This window comes from Rhinolophus sinicus, chromosome 14 (assembly GCF_057876585.1).
Source record: "Rhinolophus sinicus isolate RSI-liver-muscle chromosome 14, RSI-T2T, whole genome shotgun sequence".
Lineage (NCBI taxonomy): Eukaryota > Metazoa > Chordata > Mammalia > Chiroptera > Rhinolophidae > Rhinolophus > Rhinolophus sinicus.
Window position 1 is genome coordinate 6,374,609 of NC_142514.1, and position 20,334 is coordinate 6,394,942.

General features: G+C 48.5%; 1 protein-coding gene across 4 annotated transcripts in view; it reads left to right on the forward strand.

The window, feature by feature from the left end:
* The first annotated feature begins 1,944 nt into the window (after positions 1-1,944).
* Positions 1,945-20,334, forward strand: part of PIK3CD (phosphatidylinositol-4,5-bisphosphate 3-kinase catalytic subunit delta) — a 46,947-nt gene continuing 28,557 nt past the window's right edge. For all 4 annotated transcript variants that reach the window (XM_019746713.3, XM_019746715.3, XM_019746717.3 and 1 more), the window contains exon 1: positions 1,945-2,082. The gene's annotated coding sequence lies outside the window, so the exon portion shown is untranslated. The remainder of the gene's footprint in view (positions 2,083-20,334) is intronic.

Genomic DNA, 20,334 nt, shown 5'->3' on the forward strand with positions numbered 1-20,334 from the left:
TGATGACTGTACTTGACATTACAGTTAGCCTGAATTTCCTGGTTCCCCCAGGCCAATGAGGGGGCTGTCCTCCAGTGTGGTTTCAAAAAGGAAGTGCAGCAAGTGTTCAGGAAAGTGAAACTTTCAAAGGAGCGAGGATCTGGAAGCAGAGAGACACTTACTGTGTATCCCACTCCCCAAAAGGATTCAACCTTTCTGACCTTCAGTTTTCTTATCCGTAAAGTGGGGATGATAAGATTTACCTTGTTGAGCTGCTGCCTGTTACAAAGTGTGATTTGAATGGCAGTCAGCAAATACATGCTCCATGAAGAGTTCTTTTGGATGATACAAAAGCATTTTCTTCATCTGACTGTTTCTTACAATGAACTCTGAAAACCAGGGGCTAGTGTTTAAATGGCAACCTAGCAAAACAGGGTTAGGACAGGTGTTAGGAAACCCCAGAGGAGGACGGGACTTACCCTGCTGTGAGATTTTCTCTCTGACATGTCCATTTCTCTTCTGGCTTTTACAGGATCTCCCTGGAGAGAGCTGGAGACCTCTGCGGAGGACCAGTGATCCAGGTCTGGGGTCAGGGTAAGGTTGCTAGTCTCAGATGTGCTTTGGGAAGGATGTTAGGGTACATTCCCAGTGACAGACCCAACATTCTTCCCCAAGGGACCTGTTGACTCCTCCGCAGGTGGCCAGTTGAGAGTCTAGAGCCAGCAGCCTAGATTTTAGAAACTGGGACCAGTTAGAGACCCACTCACCTTGCCCAAGTTGTCTCCCTTTCCTGGCAGAGGAGTCTCTGCTCCTCCCCTTGCTGCAGCCAGTGCAGGCCCAAGTGGGTCCTGGGAGGCCAGTTTTGGGTAGAAAGAGCCTCTCTCCAAGCTTCAGTCTCCTCATCCATCAGAGGGAACAAAACCGCAGCTTTACCTCCCAGACCTGGCTGGGGAGGGTCCGTTAAACCGTTGTTTGACTTGTGGACAAAAAAAAAAAAAAAAAAAAAAAAGTGGGGGGAGGAGTTTCTATGGAAAGTAACCTCCCGGGGCCAAACGATAATAAATTCCAAACTGGGCAGGTCTTGGTGGGTAGTCACACCCCAGGCATATAAATTATTTACTAAAAGGTTTATCTTTGTCTTAACAAGCCCTGTCCATTGTTTCTGTGTCTCTAGGTTAACACACCTTTGAAATGCCCCCTTTCAACACCCTTCCTTCTAATACCTGACCACCCTAAAGAAAGCACGAAAGCTGAACTCGCCTGCAATCCCATCCCAGGCTTGCTCTCTCTCACCTTCATGCCATCTTCCTTACGTTTCCTCCTTAATCTCAAATGCATAAAAGAAACCGCAAAATTTGTTGTCCGGAGCATTTGAGATCTTGCTCCCCAGCATATGTCTTCGGTTTGGCTCAAACTCTTATAAAATATTATGTACAGGTTTAGACGTTTCTTGCATTCTGAGTAAGCAATTGACTGGCTCATCCTCCACCATATCCTAGAGGAATTTGAAGTCACTATGGTAATCTTGGGGGGTGGCTAGCCCCCCACGCCCATGCTCTTGACTCACCAAAGCTGGGAGACCACCGCTGTCCCCCAGGGTTGAGCCTGTTGGGAATTGGAGCACTTAGCCCGCTCCCCGCTCCCGGCCTCTCTCACCCTCCCTTACACCCATTCACCCCGGGCTTTTCTCTCGCCACTGTTGACGTGTTTTTTTGGGTGTGTGACTGTGGAAGGCCTGGGGGCGTTATGGGCTCCTAGGATCTTTATTTGGTTGCTTTCCTTTGTATAAAAAGAAAACTTGTTTTGAAGAAAGGCAGGGTGCAGCATCCAGAGGCACCTGGGGCGATGCTCCTCCAGCCGCAGGCGGTGGGGGTTTGGGGAGGAGGGCGGGGGAGCGGGTGAGAGGGCTGGAGGGCCTGTTGTTTTTCCTGTCGCAAGTAAAAAGGAAACAAAGTGGGAAGTGGAGTGTGCGGGCTGTCAGCAGGCGGGGCGCGGTAGGGGCGCCCCGCCTCCCAACCTCGAGGCTCACTCGCACCCAGCGCCTTCGCTCCAGGCGCCAGCGGGGCCAGGCGAGCCCAGCCCCTGCCAGCCGCGCCAAGACCGGTAAGTGCTCGCCTCTGGCTGCGTCTGGGGAAGTGGGGGAGAGGACCAAGGCCAGGGGTTTCGGAGGGGCCTCGCGGAGCCGTGGGGCCAGCTCTCAGGGGTCTCCCAGCGCGCACCACGGGTGAGCCCTGACACTGTGCGCCTTCCCGCGTCTAGAGAGCCCGGCAAGGGGCGTCCCCGGGGCGGGCCGTCGGGACTTGATCCGAGGCTGAGCTCGGGCGCCGGGGACGCCCCCGGTGCGCCCTCCGAGAAGGGCGCGAACAGCTCCCCCGCGCCTGTACTGAGTAACCTGCGGAGCCAGATGAGGGAGCTCCTCGACCCGGTGGCGGAGCCCGGGCTGTGCTCTCAGCAGAGGGGCGGCCTCGCGTGTACCCTCAGAGGCGCTGGAGGTGGGGAGCGCTCAGCCAGCCGAGCGCGCCCTGCCGCCAGAGCAGGCGAGCGGGACGTGGGGTGCCCCGGCCGCGCGGCAGGGTGCCGGCTGCATTCCTACTACGAGCGGTGCCGCCCTGCGGGCTTCCTCTGGGCGCGGGAAGAGAGGTGCGCACGCTATCCCGGCGCCACGCCCTCCCTCACCCTGGCGAACCCGAACATGTGCTGGACAGGGGCCGGGGTCGAGGTGTGCCGGGCGCTCGCTCCCGGCGCGTGGACGAGCGACCGAGTCCCTTTCCTACCCGCCCCGCAGGGACTCGGGGCGCCGGCGCTGCTCGCCGCGTGTTTACTGACAGCCGCGCCGAGATCAGCCCCCGTATCTGCGGCGGATCCCTGGTGACCGCGGCAAAACCGCCTCCAGCTTTGCATTTCCGGACTCTTTCTTCTTTTCAATACTCTTACCCGGAATTCAGCCTGAATGAGGCCTTAAAAAAAAAAATCGAGTTTCCTGTTTTTATTTAGGCTTTCCCCTCTGCATCTCCTTCTTTGAAATCGAGGAGAGGGGACCAGGGAACCCTTTCGTGAGGACCAGGGTGGGGGTCCGTGCGTCCCGGCTGCGCTCTGCCCTAGTGGGGCGACCGAGGTCCGCGTTGCTGAGAAAGGACTGCTGGGAGGCTTTGGAAAGGCGCTCTCCTGCAGGGGAAGAGGGTGGGGACGGGATTTCCGGGGTCGAGGGTGGGTCCTGGCGCAGCACCCTAGGGATATGTCCAGCTTTCGGATGGAGAGCTCGGGAGCCTCGGATGAGTAAGCAGCATTCACTTCGTTCATGTGTCCCCTGGAAGGAGGAACCTGTGGGTCTCCAGCCCCACTATTCTCTCAAGTGGGTCTTCTTCACGTGGGCTTCTGCAGAAGCCCCACTGGGCCCCACCCTCAGAGGTCCCGCACAATCACAATCGCGCCTGTATGTGGGGCTGGTGTGTCTTTCTGGGCGCGCGCGGGGAGGGGGTGGTCCTCTCTCTGGAGTCTCTAAGGGGAAGGTTCACTGCTCACTTTCAGAAGAGCTGGACCCCGCTGGGGTGCCTGACAGTGCCTTGGGGTTCTTGTCAAGTGACTGGTGCCATAGGGACTCTCCTCTCCCAAAGAGTTGATAGCTTTTACATATGTGTTCTCAAACAACCGTAGGAGATAAATGATGTGGTCTCCAGTTTCCATTGGAGAACACTAGGGCACAGAAAAGTGAACTAATTTGTTCACCCACACAAGCAGCTCTCCAGAATCCCAGCTGGTTCAGAGGCCAAGGTGTTGATCACCTAGCAGGTCTTGTTGCCCACAGATTAAGGAGAATATTTCCTAACAGTTCTCTGTGTGGGGGCATGGGGAGCCTTGGGGTGTCCTTTCAGAGATGCAGCCTCTAATGCACCCACCTTGATGCTCCTGTGTAAACCCGTCACTACCATTAGCCCCCAGGTTTGATGGATGTGCTAAGTGAGGATAAAGATTCTTCTGATTTAGGAAGCTGGTACCAAACACAAGGAGACAGAAACAGACCTTTCTCCTCTGCCCTCTCTACAGCAGAAATTGCCAACCCCTTAGCATTTCCGATTCCTGCTGTGGTTTGATTTCTCGAGTTCAGGGTTCCATCCCCTGGCTCCGGAGAGCCCTGCCTAGAGCATCCGGAGGTTGATTCCCTTTTGGTGCTTTCATAAACTTCTCCAAGTAATGAAAGATGCTCTGGGGGCAGGGGAAGGGTACTGTGAAAACCTGGTTGGCAGTTACTTCCTTCTGAGTCCCACTCCCCCTGCCTCCTACGCCCGCATTTAGAAACAACACTGGCCACTCTGAGAATACAGATGTTTCTGGAAGTAGAGCGAGTGCCTCAGAGGTGCTCCTGGGCATGCTGATCTTCCTGGGGGACAGCTGCGTTTCTACAGTCTCGTCCATGCCCAGGACCGGCGCATATAGCATGTCTTTGCAGGACGCTGTGGGCTCCATCTTTTCTCTTGCTTTACTATGTTTAGCAAGTGTTTACTGAGACCCTGCTGGGAGCCAGGGGTTGTGCTGAAAACATGGCTGGCAGACTGGGGGTGTACCAGCCCCTGGGGGTCTTACAGGACACAGATAATCCACACATAATTAGAGACCAACCTCAGACTCGGTTAGCATCTGTGCCCACACTGTTGTGTGGAGGGAGTTTGTGGGGGTGTGAATGGGGGGTGAGGGGTCAGTTCCTGCTTTACCTTGTTTTTCTTCAATTGCACAGTTAAAGGGAGAAGTGAATGTGCAACTTATGAAGCAATTCCCCTTTGGCTGGCTTATTTTTCAAAACCATCTTTGTTTAGAGAGCAGTTGCCTCCCTCCCAGAGGCCAGCTGCTTCTGTGGGTCTGATGGTAGTGCTCGGGGCCCCACCAAATGCTTCCTTACCGTGCGTGGTTCCTTAGAAAAGCTCTCTTGGCCACTCCCCAGGGGACAAACAGGTTTCCCAGCAAGGCTGCTGGAAGGGCAGGTCCAGAGGGAAGTGCTCCTGGAGTGTGGAGAGTGCCATTCTGTTCCTGTCCCGTGATGGAGGGACTTGTGTGGTCATTGACCTCCAGCTGGAGAATGGCAGGACCCGGACTTGTTTGCGAGGGAAACATTCTCCTCTGTGTGCCAGGGCCAGGGTTTCATAAATGACAAAGATTGCGAAACTCCTCTCTTCTTGCAGTTAATGTGAAAACGTAATTTTCTTTAATTTGGTTGGTGGAAATCCCCCGCAATCATATCAGAAATGCTGCCAGTTTCAAGATGGAAAAAAATCATTTAAAACCCAGGAACCTCCCTCCTCACTCCTTGCAGACAAACACTGACTTTCTGTGGGTCGTCCTAAACTCCGGCCACTCTCCCCTCCCTGAGGTTGGGCTGTGCAAGTTCCCCCTCCAGCTGCAGTGGCTGGATGAGTATGAGAACCCCCCATTGCCTCCCCAGAAATGATAACTTCACCCCTCACGTAAGGTCAGCACTTCTCCTAGAAATGGGTGCTTTCCAAGGCTGCCTACTCTCTGAGCCCAGAGGGAGAGTGATTGGAGTAATGGGTGTGGTGTTTTTCAAGTAGTATTTCAGTCAGCTTCTGTTTCACTCACATTGGGAGAAATTGCTTTCCACTCAGATGAAATGCCAGGAGAGTGACAGTGGCAGGAGGGGGAGGCGGGGAGGGGGGAAGCTGCAGAAAGCAAGCAAGCTGCCTGAGTTGGGACTTTCTATCTTGGAGGAATGCTGTCTTCCTTTCTTGTGGCTGCTGTAACTAATTGCTACAAATTTTGTGTCTTAAAACAACAGAAATGTAATGTCATAATTCTGGAGGCCAGAAGTGCAAAATTAAGGTGTGAGCAGGGCCCTGTGCCTTCCAGCAGGTTAGGGAAGGATCCCACCTGGCCTCTTCCAGCCACTGGTGGCTCCAGGTGTCCCTTGACCTGTGGCAGTACCACCCCAGTCACACGGCCTTCCCCTCTGTGTCTGTCATCTTCTGTCTCTTGTGAGGACACTTGTCATTGGATTTAGGGTCCACCTGGACAATCCAGGATGGACTCATCTCAAGATCCTTAACTTAATTATATCTGCAAAGGCCTTTTCCCACTTGTTATTTTTCCAAACAATCCACAGGTTCTGGGGGTGAAGACACGGACATATCTTTTTGGGAGCCACCATTCAGCCCACTACAGATGGACATTTTCTTTTGGTATTTTCTGGGGAAGGTGTTTGGCACAGTTCTTTTTTCTGGGATCCAAATGTTCCCTGCCTTTGTTCCCTGTGTGCTGCTTGCCCTAGGTGACCTTAGGCAAGAATTTCAGACTCCCCGGAAGCCTTTAACCTCCCTCTCCCCTTTCTGCTTCCTGTCCCCCAAATTGGTGAACTGGCTACCACCTTAGTTAGTAGTCAGCTCCCCTCATAGCAGCTTCCCAGTGTCCCAGTAGCAGAAAGGACAATTTCTGGGCCTTGGAAGTAACCCAAGTAACTGCCCGGGGAATACATTCTTCACCTGCGGAGAACTATTCAGCCCCTCTTCTTTGTCTCTCTCCTTTCCTGACCCCTCCCTCTTTCTCTTCGAGTACCGCTTCTTCTCTGCTCAGAACCCCTCCCACCCAGGCTCCCCTGCTCTGTCTGGGGCCACCCAGCCCCTCACATTTTGGAGTTTCGTCTGTTGAGCTGTTCCTGGGAGAGGTGGAAGCAGGGTTCCGTTTTGCTGCCGAGTCCCCATGTCCTCCTCCAGGGACCATAGTTGTGGGAAGGGACTGGTGGGATGGGGCTGGTGGTGCTGGATGGGATTTGGGGTGTTCCCCCAGTTATTGGAGCTTATAGGAAGTGGAGGATGAGAATGGCGATGTGCAATGGGGGGTGCTCCATGGATACATGGAGGGGCAGGGCCACTCTCCTGCCCACTCTGTCTCCCGGGGAGGGGCATTGCTTTTTCTTTTCTTTTTTTTGTTTTGTTTTGGCTTTCCTATGAACGCTGGGAGAAGTGCTTTCTTTTCAATAGGAAAACAAGATCATAGCCCTACTATTGAAACTTTGAAAAGTCATTTATGTATAGGTCGGGCTGGGCGGGGTGGGGTACAGAATTGGAGCTGGGTGGATTGCCACATGGAAGAAAAAGTATTATCTTTGGAGTCAGCCAGACTGGGTTTGAATCTCAACTACTTTTTTATCTGCTGGGTGCCCTTTGGCAAATAAATCGCTTCACCCTTTTGAGCCTGAGAATCCTCCGCTATAACGCTGGAGTGGGAATAGCTGTCAAGTGCCAGGCACCCAGCTTTACACACAATGTCTATAAGAGAGCTGGGATGTAGTGGGTGGTCCGTAAGTAATTTATTATTATCCCACTATCCCAACATAGCCACTGCCAATTTAGGTATCTGTTCCATTTTGTAATGTTTTTATTCATTTTGAATTTACTTGTAATTAGTAGGCATGCACTTTTTTATCTTAAATTTTGTGTTTCAATTGTGGTGAAATATATATAACAAAATCAATGATTTTTAAGTATATAGTTCTGTGGCATTTATTTATTCACCTTGTGTGCAACCATCACCACCATCCATCTTTAGAACTTTTTCATTGCGCAATATTGAAACTCTTAACCCATTAAATACTAACTCTCCACTCCCCTCTCCCCGCAGCCCCTGGCAACCACCATTCTACTTTCTGAGCCTATGAATTTTACTCTCTGTACTTTATGTAAGTGGAATAGTGGAATTATACAGTAGTTGTCCTTTTGTGACTGGTTTATTTCATTTAGCTAATAATATCTTCAAGGTTCTTCCATGTTATAGCAGGTGTCAGAATTTCCTTCCTTTTTAAGGCTGAGTAATACTCCATTGTATGGATGGCCCACATTTTGTCCATTCCTCCATCAATGGACACTTGGGTGGTTTCCTCTTTTTGTCTATTGTGAATATTGCTGCTAGGAACGTGGGTGTAGAGATTATCTATTTATGTCTTTGCTTTGAGTTCTTTTGCATACATGCCCAGAAGTGGGATTGCTGAATTATATGGTAGTTCTATGTGTAATTTTTTGAAGAGCAAGTCATATGCTTTTGTAATTTGCTTTTTTTTCATTTATTTTTAAAGTATAGTTGACATACAATATTAAATTAGTTTCAGGTGTCCAACTGTGATTAGACAGTTCTATAACTTACAAAATGAACATGATAAGTCTAGAACCCATCTGGCACCATACACGGTCATTAAGGTATTATTGATGGTATTGGTCTGTTGCTGTACTTTACATCCCCGGGACTGTTTTTATAACTAGCAGTTTGTACTTCTTAGTCCCCTTCACGTAATTTGCTTTTTTTCATTTAACATTGGCTTGTTAACATTTTTCCACATTGTTTCATAACCTAGCCATCCTTTTTAGTGGCAGTATAAGTGTCCTGAAACAGGACACCATCATCTTCTTAAGCATCCTCAATGGTAGGACGTTTAATTTACACACACACACACACACACACACACACACACACACTCCACTGTAATTGACATTTTCAGGCATATGACTTTTTTCATACTCAAGAAGGATTGCATCAAAGGCATTAAACATATTTATAGCTCTTAGAGCTAAATGGTTTTCTGAGAGATTGGACCAATTCATCCCAGTGGTATATAATAGTTCACAACACCCTTGCCAACACTGACTAATATTGGGAAAAAAAAGATTTGCTAATAGGTCTAAAAGGTAATCATCTTAAGTATGTTTCTTTTATTGCTAATGAAGTTAAATTGCTTTTTTTTTTTTTTTTTGGTTGCTGTTATGGATAGCGTGAGGTTTGCTGCAGTGTAATGCAGCAGTTAAACCCTTGAACTCTGGAATTGGATGGATTCTGATTCGAACCGTAGCTTCCTCACTTCCCAGCTGTGTGACCTTGAGTTTCAGAAACCTTACCTTCTCTGATCCTCGGTTTCCTGTTCTGTAAAATGAAGCTAATGGGACCTATTCCTAGGGTAATCTTAAGAATTAAATGCGGGAAACTAGATAATGAATATCACCTAGCACATAGTTAATACTCAGTAAACATTAGCTGTTATTGCTAATATCATAATTCAGTTGAACAAAATCTCCATTCATCCCCAGGATTTATCTTGTTCCAGCAAGGAGACATGGTTTACACTTAAGCCAAAGGGATTTAGGTTAAGCACGGGGATTGAGTTTTCTGCTATAAATTAGGTAGATGATCTTAGAAAGAGCTGGCAGTACCTCTCTGATGAAATGGACCCTGTCCTTGGCTGTCTGACTGGAACTGGGTGTGAGTCTCCCTGGGACAAGCAGATGAGCCTTGTGTTGGGTGATGCTTCCTCACTGACGGATGAACAGAGGCTGAGGTGGGCTGCAGGGAATCTCGAGGTCCTGAGAGGGCTGTTTCTCCAGGACCCTGTCCCCCTGTGGTCCTGCAGCCTCTGTAGCACAGAAATGGGACTTACTAATGGTCGAGTCTGGAATTCATCTTAGTAACTATTCCACTGTTGACATGCAAATACTCCTTCATGCAGTTTGGGAAACTGAGGCAGGTGCTGGGGGGGGGGGGAGTCAGGACCCCGGGGGCTTTGGCACCAGCTTGGGTTCCTGCCCATGGAGCCTGCTTTTGCAGCCCCTTAGAGTAAAGTGGCCTCTACTTCCCTCTTAGGGAGAACCTAAGTCAAGCACACAGTGTGTTTATCTGTGCTCAGTGTATGTATTTTCCTCTTTGCTGTGTCCAAGGGAGCAGTTAATAAGAGCAGGATCTTGGTCTCAAATAAACTGCTTCACAAGAAATTTCTTTGGTGTTGCAGGGGAAACACCAAAACCTTTTCCCCTCACCCGTCCCTCTCAAAAAACTCCATTAAAAATGTTTCTTGTGTTCAGAACCAATGAAAAAATGAGCGAGACCACACCTCCTATCATGAATCTTTTCTCCCTGTTGTGTGGTGTGAGGAATATTTGAATAATACAGCCCATCTGCTGTCATTTGGAAACCAGTGATGAAGTGTGGCCTATTTTTAAATTAGGTGCAGTGGCACATCTAATATGTGGTACTTTCTTAAGATCTGCGTGGCTTCATATTTCCCAGCCGGAAGCACAGTGCAAGGCAGTGTTTCGAGAAGGAATAGACAGAAAGCCTAACGTTCATGTCAAAAGCAAGAGCTTTAGAATTAAATGGGAGCTCAGATCTTGGCTTTGACACTTAATGCATAGGTGATCGTGACCAGTTGCCTTACTTCCCCAAGCCTCCAGGTTTTCCTCTGAAAATTGGGATAATAGTACCTCTTTACTGGATTGTCATGAAGATTAGCAATAAGGAAAAGCCTGTAGTAAGTAATGGGCCTGGTACGGTAAGAGTTAGTCATTCGTTATCTTATTTGACCCTCCATGAATGATCTGTATGGAATGCGTGAAGCATGTGTCAATAAATAACCCCGTTTTACAGGTAAAGATTGGAATTGCTTTGTCCTTTGTTAACTGCCTGTTCCTGTCTGATATGTCAAAGCCAGAGGTTTAGTTTTTTGGCTTTTTGTAATCCTTCAAGCTCTGCGGGAGCTTGGGAGATAAGAGCTGAGGACTGTGGAGGTGAGATCTTTTCCAGGCTGTTTCCTTCCTTCCCCTGCTGGGAGGCAGGAGCTACCCCTGGACTAGCTCACCTGGCCTGGACTAGCAGATAAGGCAGCTCGCTAGTAAAGTTGTTGATCAAGTGATCTTGACCATGGCAGTGGATTCTGGCTTGGTTCTGTCCCCTCTGAGCTGCAGCAGTGTGACGGGGTCCCGAGTGGGTGGGCTGCTCCAGAGGCAACCACCTCAGGAGCCCTTGTGCGTGGGTTTATGGGAAAGTGGTTGGGACATGGCCGGGTGGCTGGCAGTGACCTTGACCTTCATGCACTGTGCTTCTCCAACTTTCCCACCCACTTCTCCAGCCAGAGGCTGGGATGTGCAACTCTAGCCTGCAGCAGCCCACCCCAGCCATGACCTTGCTTTGAAGTTTCAAGTTTTATTTTTAACACTAACAATAATTTTACATTCTATTCTCTGATAAATCCATGTTTATTTTACTATGAGGAATAGTTCCCCCTCACTTTTGAGTTAAATGGATGCTCTGGGAAGATGTTTATGTTTCGGTGGCTTCCGCTCCTTTTAGCACAGTGTCTCCAACCATAGTTGGAAAAACATAGATTAGGGCAAAATAGTATGAAGAATGATTCAACGAAATTCAGTGAAATTTTGGCTTAGGTAGAGAATATTAAAATGCCACACCTCGAATCTAAACATTTTATTTTAACTTAAAACGTATAAATAAATGTATATTGGTCCACTGGTCTATTGATGGAAGGCCAAGGGCTTTTGTTAGAATACACTCTTCATTCCTACGTAAGGTGCTTTGCAATTCAGAGTCCTCCTAAATTTTTATAATTCTCCCTAGTTTTTTACAGTTGCCATGCCCCATCTGATTGAACAGAAAGTTTGTTTTGGTGACTTGCCCTTGTTGAGTTTCGAAAGCATTCTGCTTCATTTTCGTGAAAACAGCTCTTTATTTTCACACCCATATTTCATCCACTTAGCCACTTACCATGTTGTGTGATTGCAAAGGTGAACACCGAGTGTGGGCCTATTTGGGAATAAGCACAGCCAGCTCTTGTTAGCCTGCAGAGCCTGGGGCCTGGCATGCTGGCACCCCAAGGAGTAGCCTGATGGCGAGTGGTCAGCATGCTGAGGCCATCGGTCAGGGTGGGCTGAAGAGGGGATGAGGGCACAATTCACCTCTCATTCGGCTGGTTAGAGGTCGGATATGATGCAGGAATCACAGAGCTTGGGCCCGAGGTGGCCTTCGACGTAGAGCTCCCACCTAAACTACAGCAGCCCCTCACTCTGAGAGGAAGCACAGCAAGCTCAAGAAGGGAGGCTCTTCACACCATCTCCTTTTTCTGCAGCTCTGGTCAGCACATTTGTACTTCCGCGCTTTGCTATCCAGCCACCTCAGAATTGCGGCCTCCGTTAACCTAGCTTGCTGTTTCTTTGTCTAAGGATGACAACAGCAAACACTTTTGTAGCATCCACTCTGTAGGAGGCAATGTTCAGGTACTTCAGAAATACAGATTTACTCAACATTTGTGATAAGTCCTATTGCGATCCCCATTTTACAGAAGGGGAAACCGAGGCACAGAAAGACTTAATAACTTACCTAGGTATGACCCAGCTAGGAAGTGGCAGAGCCTGCTCCCAACCCCTGTCCTGTGCTATCTCCAAATGTGGCCACTCCTTTCCTAGGAGGAAGTGTGTCATTGGGGCAGGGAATCTGGATCCCAGGTAGGAGGAGTGAGTCAGTCAGCTGTGCATAGGGGCTTCCCAGCCTCCTTCTCACCTGTGCCCTCTGTTCCCAGGATATCTTCCCTGTTCTTGCTGGTCCTTGGTCTCTGTTTGAATCTTCTGTGCCCCGCCTAGTCCCAGTCTGTCCAGGGTGGTGCCCACTGTCTCCCTCTGTCCAGAGGAAGTAGGGCCTGGCTTCTGAAATCTCAATTGCTTCCTTGCCCAACTCTTGAAACTTTTACGGGAAGTCGACGTAAGGGTCCTTGAGCTGGTGGGTGACATAATCAGGGCCATAGGACTGCGGTGTCTTCTTGGCCAGTGGCCCAAATCTGGTCTCTTTTCAGTGACCCAGGAGAGGCAGTGTGGTGCTGTGGTCAGAGCAGGGCTCAGGAGTCATCGGTTCAAGCCTGCCTCTCCCACTCACTGGCTGTGTGCCTGGAACCTCCGCGAGCCCCACTTTCCCCCTTGTAAACAGAAGGCCTGCCTTCGGGGTTTGTGATGATTACGTGAGAAAATGGATAGAGTCGCTTAGACAGTGCTGGCTTGTGGCAGGTGCTCAGTGATATCTGCCATTACCCCAAAGACAGGCCTGATAAATGCTACAGAGGCTCTGCTAGAACAGAGCCTCAACTTATCCCAAAGGCTCACAGGGGTAGATGCGGCCTGGAGACCTGTTTTGGGAGTGGCAGGAGGTGGCATAGGGGCACCTGCCAAGGACAGACTGACCAGTGATGGGGGACAGAATGAGTCCCCCAATGCTCACAGTTTGTCTACAGATGAGAACAGGAAAGGAAGAGGACATGTAAGCCCCTGACCCAGTGGGGAAGAGGGTCAGGGGCTGAGTGCCTGGGTGTGCGGCCAGCTGCAGAGCGGACCCCAAGAAAACGGAGTAAACTGCCAAGTAGCTAAGACCCTTTGAGGGGGACCCATCTCCATTACCACTCTGAGTGAGTGTGTGTGTGTGTGTGTGTGTGTGTGTGTGTGTGTGTGTGTGTGAGTCTTGTAGAACTGAACCCTTAACCTGTGGAACATGATGCTGTCTCTGGATAGACAGTGTCAAAATTGAACTGAATTCTTGGACACCCTGCTGGTGTCTGAGAATTGCTTGTTGGTGTGAGGGAACCTTCCCCCCATGTTGAAATTGGGCCTGGGAACCCCATTTATCCACTTACCCTAGAACCCACCGCCCAGTGGTTCCTAAGCTTTTTCAGATTTTAAGTCCTTTTGAAAAGCTGCTGAAAATCATGGCCCCTCTCCCCAAGAAAAGACTCCTGTATACAAGAACATTCTAACATAATCCCATGGGGTTCCTGGGTGTCCCCCACGTTCATCCCAGACTCTCTTAGGGTACACTGAAGGGTTGTAGGAGTCCGATCGCTGTCTTCTCTGCATTGAAATTCTAACTCCAAAACCAACCTTGAAGGCCAGAGAGGGACCCTAGATTCAGACCCCCTGAGGCCTCTGGAAGATACCTCGCCCAACGATAAAAGTCTGTTCAAAGTTTGCTTTGAAGCTGCTTCTGTGTTCAGTCTTGACCACCTCTTAAGTACCTGTGTGCAAGTTTACTCTGTGCCATTTAAATCCCTTTCTTTCTCCTAAATTCACTGAGGGGCATTCAGCAAGGACTGATTTCGTTGCATCATTTGATGCCTCTCCACTATAGGATGGCTCATTGACAAGGCCAGCTGTCCTTGGGGGCAGTTGCAGCCTGTGGTTTTGTGGCTCCCCCTTCTGTGTGAAGAGCCTCGGCTTGGGCTGCTAGGAAACCCACCTGTGCGAGCTGCTGTAAGTCATGGGTGGGTGGCGTTGTCTATGGAGGATGGGAAGTCAGGCCCGCATCCAGGCTGTACATACGTGTTGGGCTCCAGGTGGCTTTAGAGCAGGCAGGGTCTCCTGAGGGATTAGCATGCGAGCCCCCTTTTGCTGAGTGAATGGGGTTAGTGCTGAGCACCCCACACCACGGTGTTCTCTGCCCCAGGCATCCCGTCCACTTCAAGTACCACAAAGCCTTTCCCAGCCCTGCGGGTGCCAGCCTCCCAGGGTGCCACTCCCACTCAGGACCGGTGACCTTGCCTGAACTCCTGCTCCTCTTAATATAATAAGCTTTATTGAGATAGAAGTCATATACCATAAAATTCATTGAATGTGCACAATTCAGTGGGTTTTGGTCTGTTCACAGAGTTGTGTAACCATCACCATCATCGATTTTAGAACATTTCATCACCTCCAAAAGAAACCTCATACCCCTTAGCAGCCACTCTCCATTTCTCCCCAACCTCCCAGCCCCTGGCAACCACTAATCTACTTTCTGTCTCCATGAACTTGCCCATTCTGGACATTTCACATAAATGGAATCATACAGGATGTGGTCTTTGGGGGCTGGCTTCTTACACTTAGCCTGTGGTCTCTTAGGAACATATCTGTCTGACTCATACAACTACAGTGGAGGGGTGGTTTGTACTGCCATTTGTTCAATCACAATGATTAATGGAGCTTCTGCTATACTAGGCCTGGCACAGGTACTGGGCCACACAGCAGCCATGGTGGTGTATTAGCTATCGATTGCTGTGTAACAAATTACCCCAGACTTAACAGCTTCAACAACAAACACTTATCATCTTACAGTTTCTGTGGGTCAGGCATCTGGGAGCAGCTGAGGAAGCAGGGTTTTGTTGGCAGGCCTCAGTGACTCGCCTCCTGATGGCCAGGTATCTCAGAAACTTGCCATGTGGGCTTCATGGGGCAGCTTGAGTGTCCTTACAACATGGCGGCTGGCTTACCTCCAAGTGAGAGATGAGAGAGAAAAAAAGAGGCAAAGAGTGCCCAAGCCTGAAGTCCCACAGCCTTTTATAACCTAATCTTAAAGGCAACCTGCCATGGCGCCCACCATATTTTGGTCGCACAAACCCATCCTGCTGTAATGTGGCTGGGGACTGCACAAAGGTGTGAATACCCAGCAAGTGCCTGTATATCGTTTTATGTTGAGAGTATCCCTTGTGATGGCACCCAGCCGGCTCGTTCATGAGGGACCACAGTGCAGTGTCTCGGTCAGCTGTGACTTCTCTGGGTTCCATGCTCTATTTAGGCCTCTTCTATCTTTCTCCACTCTGTATTTGTAATTAGAGAATTTAGCATGTAATTACAGACAGCCTTGCACTTGGTTCCACCAGATTTATCCACTTCTGACAGAATAATTTTTACAGATGATTGCTAGCCATATGGATAGCTCTAGGACCCGGGGTCAGCTGGGAAGACTCTCAAAGGGCTGCCAATAACTTGAACATCTAGGGGCTGGAAACATCTGGAGGTGTCCTCATTCATGTCTAGTTGCCTGAGAGGCTCAGATGGGACTGTCTGGCTTCTCCTTCTGGCTGGGGCTCCTCCACAGTGTGGCAGCTTCAGGAAGTCACACTTCCTTCTCGATGCATTCCCCAAGAGCTTGGTTCCAAACCAAGGCGGAAGCTGCATGGCCTTTTATGACCTAACCTCTCAAGTCACTTAGCATCGCTCCTGCTATACTCTCTTGGTCAAGGAAGTCACAGCCTACCCAGATTGAAGGGGAGGGACGTACGTGGCACCTCTCAATGGGAGGAGCCCTAAAGAATTTGCCACAGTGTTTTAAAACTTCCACAATAAATGGAAAGCATTTAGCACGATGACTGCCATGTCATATAGGCCAGAAAATATCCGCTGCTGCTTCCTCTGCTGCTGATGTCCATACTGCTGTTAGTTTTAGTATCTCTCCAGTACTGATACTTAGCACCCGGAAACGGACTGCTGTGTATCTAACTCTGTGACCCAGGCAAGCCCCCTGCCCCCTGTCTTAACTAAATGACCTTTGAGGAGCAGCTCTGGGAGGATGTTCAGTCTAATGTTGCCAGATTCATTCTTTTTACCTTCTTCAAATGTAGACCCAACTTAAAAAAATTTCCCAGCCCTTAGTTTAATTTTCTTGCCCTGAGTGGCTTCTCCCGCACATTGAGGGGTTTCACAAGGAGATTCTAGATCAGTGTTGTGAGTCCCCAGGGGCCTTGTTCAGGAGCCTGGATGTCTGATTCATACAACGCTTGTGGCTCCAGGCTTTCTATTTCTCCCTTATGCTAATTTTCCCCCAATAAGTATTCACAATTGATTTTTTCCCACAAACAGAGGAATATCTCTTCTATAAAAGTTAAAAAGACGCCTAAGACATGGTGTCCTTCCAGGAGATTCCAATTCTAGTAAGAGACCTGACACACAGGAAGCAGTGATGAAATGCCGCGTGTAACTAGGTGCTCTGCTTGGGGGTCCCGGTGAGACGCCCCCTGCCGGTGCTGTCTGATTGCCCCTCCCCTCCACTGCCCGCGGTAGGCAGGCGCTGTGTGCTGGCATCGCTTACACAGGAAACAGTTCTGGGGTGATTAGGAACTCATCCGAGTGTAGCTCCAACGCCAGGGCTCCACCCTTCTGCTGGGCGAGCCCCTGCAACCATGGAATGCTTTGGGGTTGACGCTTGGAAGAAAGAGCATTGCAAACATGGCCATCATTTTTTTTCCTCTGCTCCCTCCCAGGTCACAAACTCTAGAAGCCTCAATTAAGGCAGACTTTGGGTCTAAGCTAGGGGAATTGGCGAAAAACAGAGGCTCCGGATTCTAATTAACTGTGCTTTTTAACTACAGATGAGCCAATTTTTGAGTTAACTGGGGGTGAGAGTCTCAAAGATTAATGAAAATATGTAAAGATGGTAAGAGAACAGGGGCCAGACACTCTTGTAATGAGGCTCCCTTATTCTTGTGCCTTGAGAATAAAAAGATCAAGGGAACAAAGGGATGGGGGCGGGGGGATTATGTGAATAACTATGGAAACTGTCTCTCCCCTTTGAGGAGGATTATTTTCCAGAATCCTTTTTTTCCCCTAAAATTACAAACATTTACTGCTCTTGTTGTTAGTTGCATCTTTTTAAAAAAAACTGTAGCTGTCCTAGTCTTGTCCCCACTCAGCGTCTTATCTGACCACATCTAAAAATGCTGTAAGGGAAAAACAATACTTTTCCCTCTACCCTCCTGGGTTCTTGGCAGAGACCCTCCTCTACAAAATCAGAATAACAGGAGAAAAACAAATTTAATCATGTACAAAATCTCCACAAACATGTGAGACTCAAAGAAGTGACCAGAGCAGGAAGCTTTTATACCTTTTGGACAAAGAAATAGTAAATGTGTGAAGGATTGGCAAGATAAAGGGGTGTGGGCTGGCGATGGTCAAATGGTGAAAAAGTAACAAGGTTTGTTTATGCAGCTTCTTGGCCCTAGATTCCCTGTCTGTGGTGATAAGGGTACCTTCTTCCCTCCTGGTACAGGGAGGTACCTTCACATGGGAGATTTCAGTGGGGCAAAGGAGGCTCAGAGCTGCCCTTGCACTAGTTTTCTCAGCTACCTTTAATTCAAAATAATATGCCGAAGTGACATATTTTGGAATGACATATTCTGACTCCTTACCATGCTGAGTGCCAAATTTGAATAGGAAGAGCCAACCAGAATTCCAGGACGGTTGGTGGTTGGGATATCGGTGGGCAGCTGGGAAAGGCTGACATTTCATCACAGTGAGGTTACCTGGAAGTGGCAGGAGAGGCAGAAAGAAGGAGCAGTGACTAGTAAAGAAAATAAACTTCCCTCTTACAGGGCTTGTTGAATGTAGCCAGGCCTCTCATGGCTGGGAGCAGCGAGCTCTGGTTTCCTGCTTCATGCTTGGGAACTTACAAAGACGATCTGCTTCTTTTGACAGTAGCAAGTGGAGGGGTGGGAATCTAAATTTTCTGTTTACTCTGATTTTCTAAAAGTGGTGAAACGCATTTATTTATCCAGTAAACTACAGTAGTTTTCCCCCCCACCCCCACTGACCTTATCCACAGTTTCACTTGCTGCGGTTTTGATTACCCACGGTCAACCTCTGTCTGAAAATATTAAATGGAAAACTTCCAGAAGTAAACAACTCCTAAGTGTTAAATTGTATGCCCTTCTGGGTAGCATGATGAAATCTCGTGCTGCCTGGGACGTGAATCATCCCTTTGCCCACGGTATCCACACTGGTTCTGGGTACTCTCCTCTTGGCATCCCTGCCACAAGCATTTTTGCTGCATTTTCGCCACATAACTTTGGCCATAAGGCAGTCTTGCCATAAAAAAGAAAAAATAAACTGGTTGACAGTTTCTTTTTTTTTTGTATTTGGTTTCATTTCTTCATTGACAAATCAATCAACCGCCGTAAAAAAGCTAAAATAAACTGATTGACAGTTTGGGTTTTTTGTTTGTTTGTTTGGTTTCATTTCTCCATTGATGAAGTTCTTGCAGTTCTTCCCCTGTCTGTATTATATGTAAATCTTAGCTAACCCTCATTATGAGCTCTGCAGTGACAAGTAGAAGTGCTGGTGGTCTTAAAATAGCATTTCTTCCAGATGATGGTGATTTGCCCCAAGAGTTGGTTTCTTATTTTGAAACACTTGACTTCATGAGGAGAAATAGAGTCTGAGGGCCTTCTTTGAAGGTGTAGTTAGTTGAACCCACATTTTCCATAGAATAAAGACAAGTGCTTAAGTGCAATCCACAAGATAAAATCAGTTACTTGCACAGTACTGCCACGAATCGACACACATTTGAAATGAAGTCTTAGTAGCCACTTAGTAGCCACCTAGGTTATTAGATCGACTGTTGCGTTATCGCAGTGCTTTGTGTTCAAGTCACCTTTATTTTGTGTAATAATGTCTCATTCACGTCACTTCATCTCATCAAGTAGGCTATTATCTCACATCATCACGAGAAGGGAGAGTCCAATACAGTAAGATATTTTGAGAGAGAGAGAAAGAGACCACATTCACATTAGTTTTATTACAATATATTGTTATAATTGTTCTATTTTATTATTTGTTATCGTTGTTAATCTCTTACTGTGGCTAATTTACAAATCAAACATTACCATAGGCACGTATGTATAGGAAAAAACATAGTATATATAGGGTTTGGTACTATCTGCAGTTTCAGGCATCCACTGGGGGTTCTTGGAACGTATGCCCGGCAGGTAAATGGGGGGAATACTGTAATTTATTCATACCTTCGCCTGTTTTTAACAGAGGACTTAATATATTCCTGAGCCTGGAATGAGGAATCAGTTGCCTGGTTTTTCTTCTATCTCTGCCACTAACTAGCTGTGTGATGTTAAGACATATGATCTCTTTGTGTCTGTTGCCCATCTGGGAGAGCAAAGACTTAACGGGGCATCTGCTCTGTGTACCAGGCACTAAAGACTTTCCATGGATCTGTATTAATTCACTTAATTCTCTCCCACACACTTTATGTGATGTGTCTTTCTGGAATTGGTCAGTGCAGTTCTATTAGTACAATTTTGTAATACCAGGATGACTTTTTATGGCTTTTGCCGTTTCAAAGAGTCTTGGCTTTTTCTCCAGGCTCCAGAGGAACCAGTACCTGAGACCCTCAATTTGAACCCCAAGCTAGATCATTGGATTCCATTGCTGATGAGGACCTTGTGTTTGAGCTTGGCTTTCATTCAGACCCACTCTGCAGAAGAAGTCTGCAGGACTGGGCCCCTGGGGAGGAAGGTACCCAGGGCTGAGATAGGGGGAGTGGAACCACCGAAGCCTGTCTGTCCCTTGGAAAATCTTTTTGGTGGCCTGGGCCTGTCAGTCATGATCCTTTTCTGGTTGGGGGTTGTTAGGGATACCAGGATGGGTGTCAGAGAACTCTCAGCTTCTGCCTGCCCATTGAAGGTCCAGCTGTGACTTCCAGCGCTTATTTCTTATCCTGGGTAACCCCCCTCCCACACACACTCCACGTGGCTAGGGTAGGCCTAGCCAGAGCCCGGAGTTGGACCTTGCCTCGGGCTGGGCTGTATCCACTCAGTGGCCCAGGCTCCGCCTTCTCCAGAGATTATCTTCCACGTGCGCATGCCTGCTCCACTGTGTGGGTGGGCGAGTGAGTTTCAGCGTGTGGATGTGCATGAGTATGTGTGTGTGTGACATTGTGCGTGTCAGTGTACATGATTGTGCTTGTATGTGAGTGAGTGTATGCGATTGTGACTGAGTGTGTCTG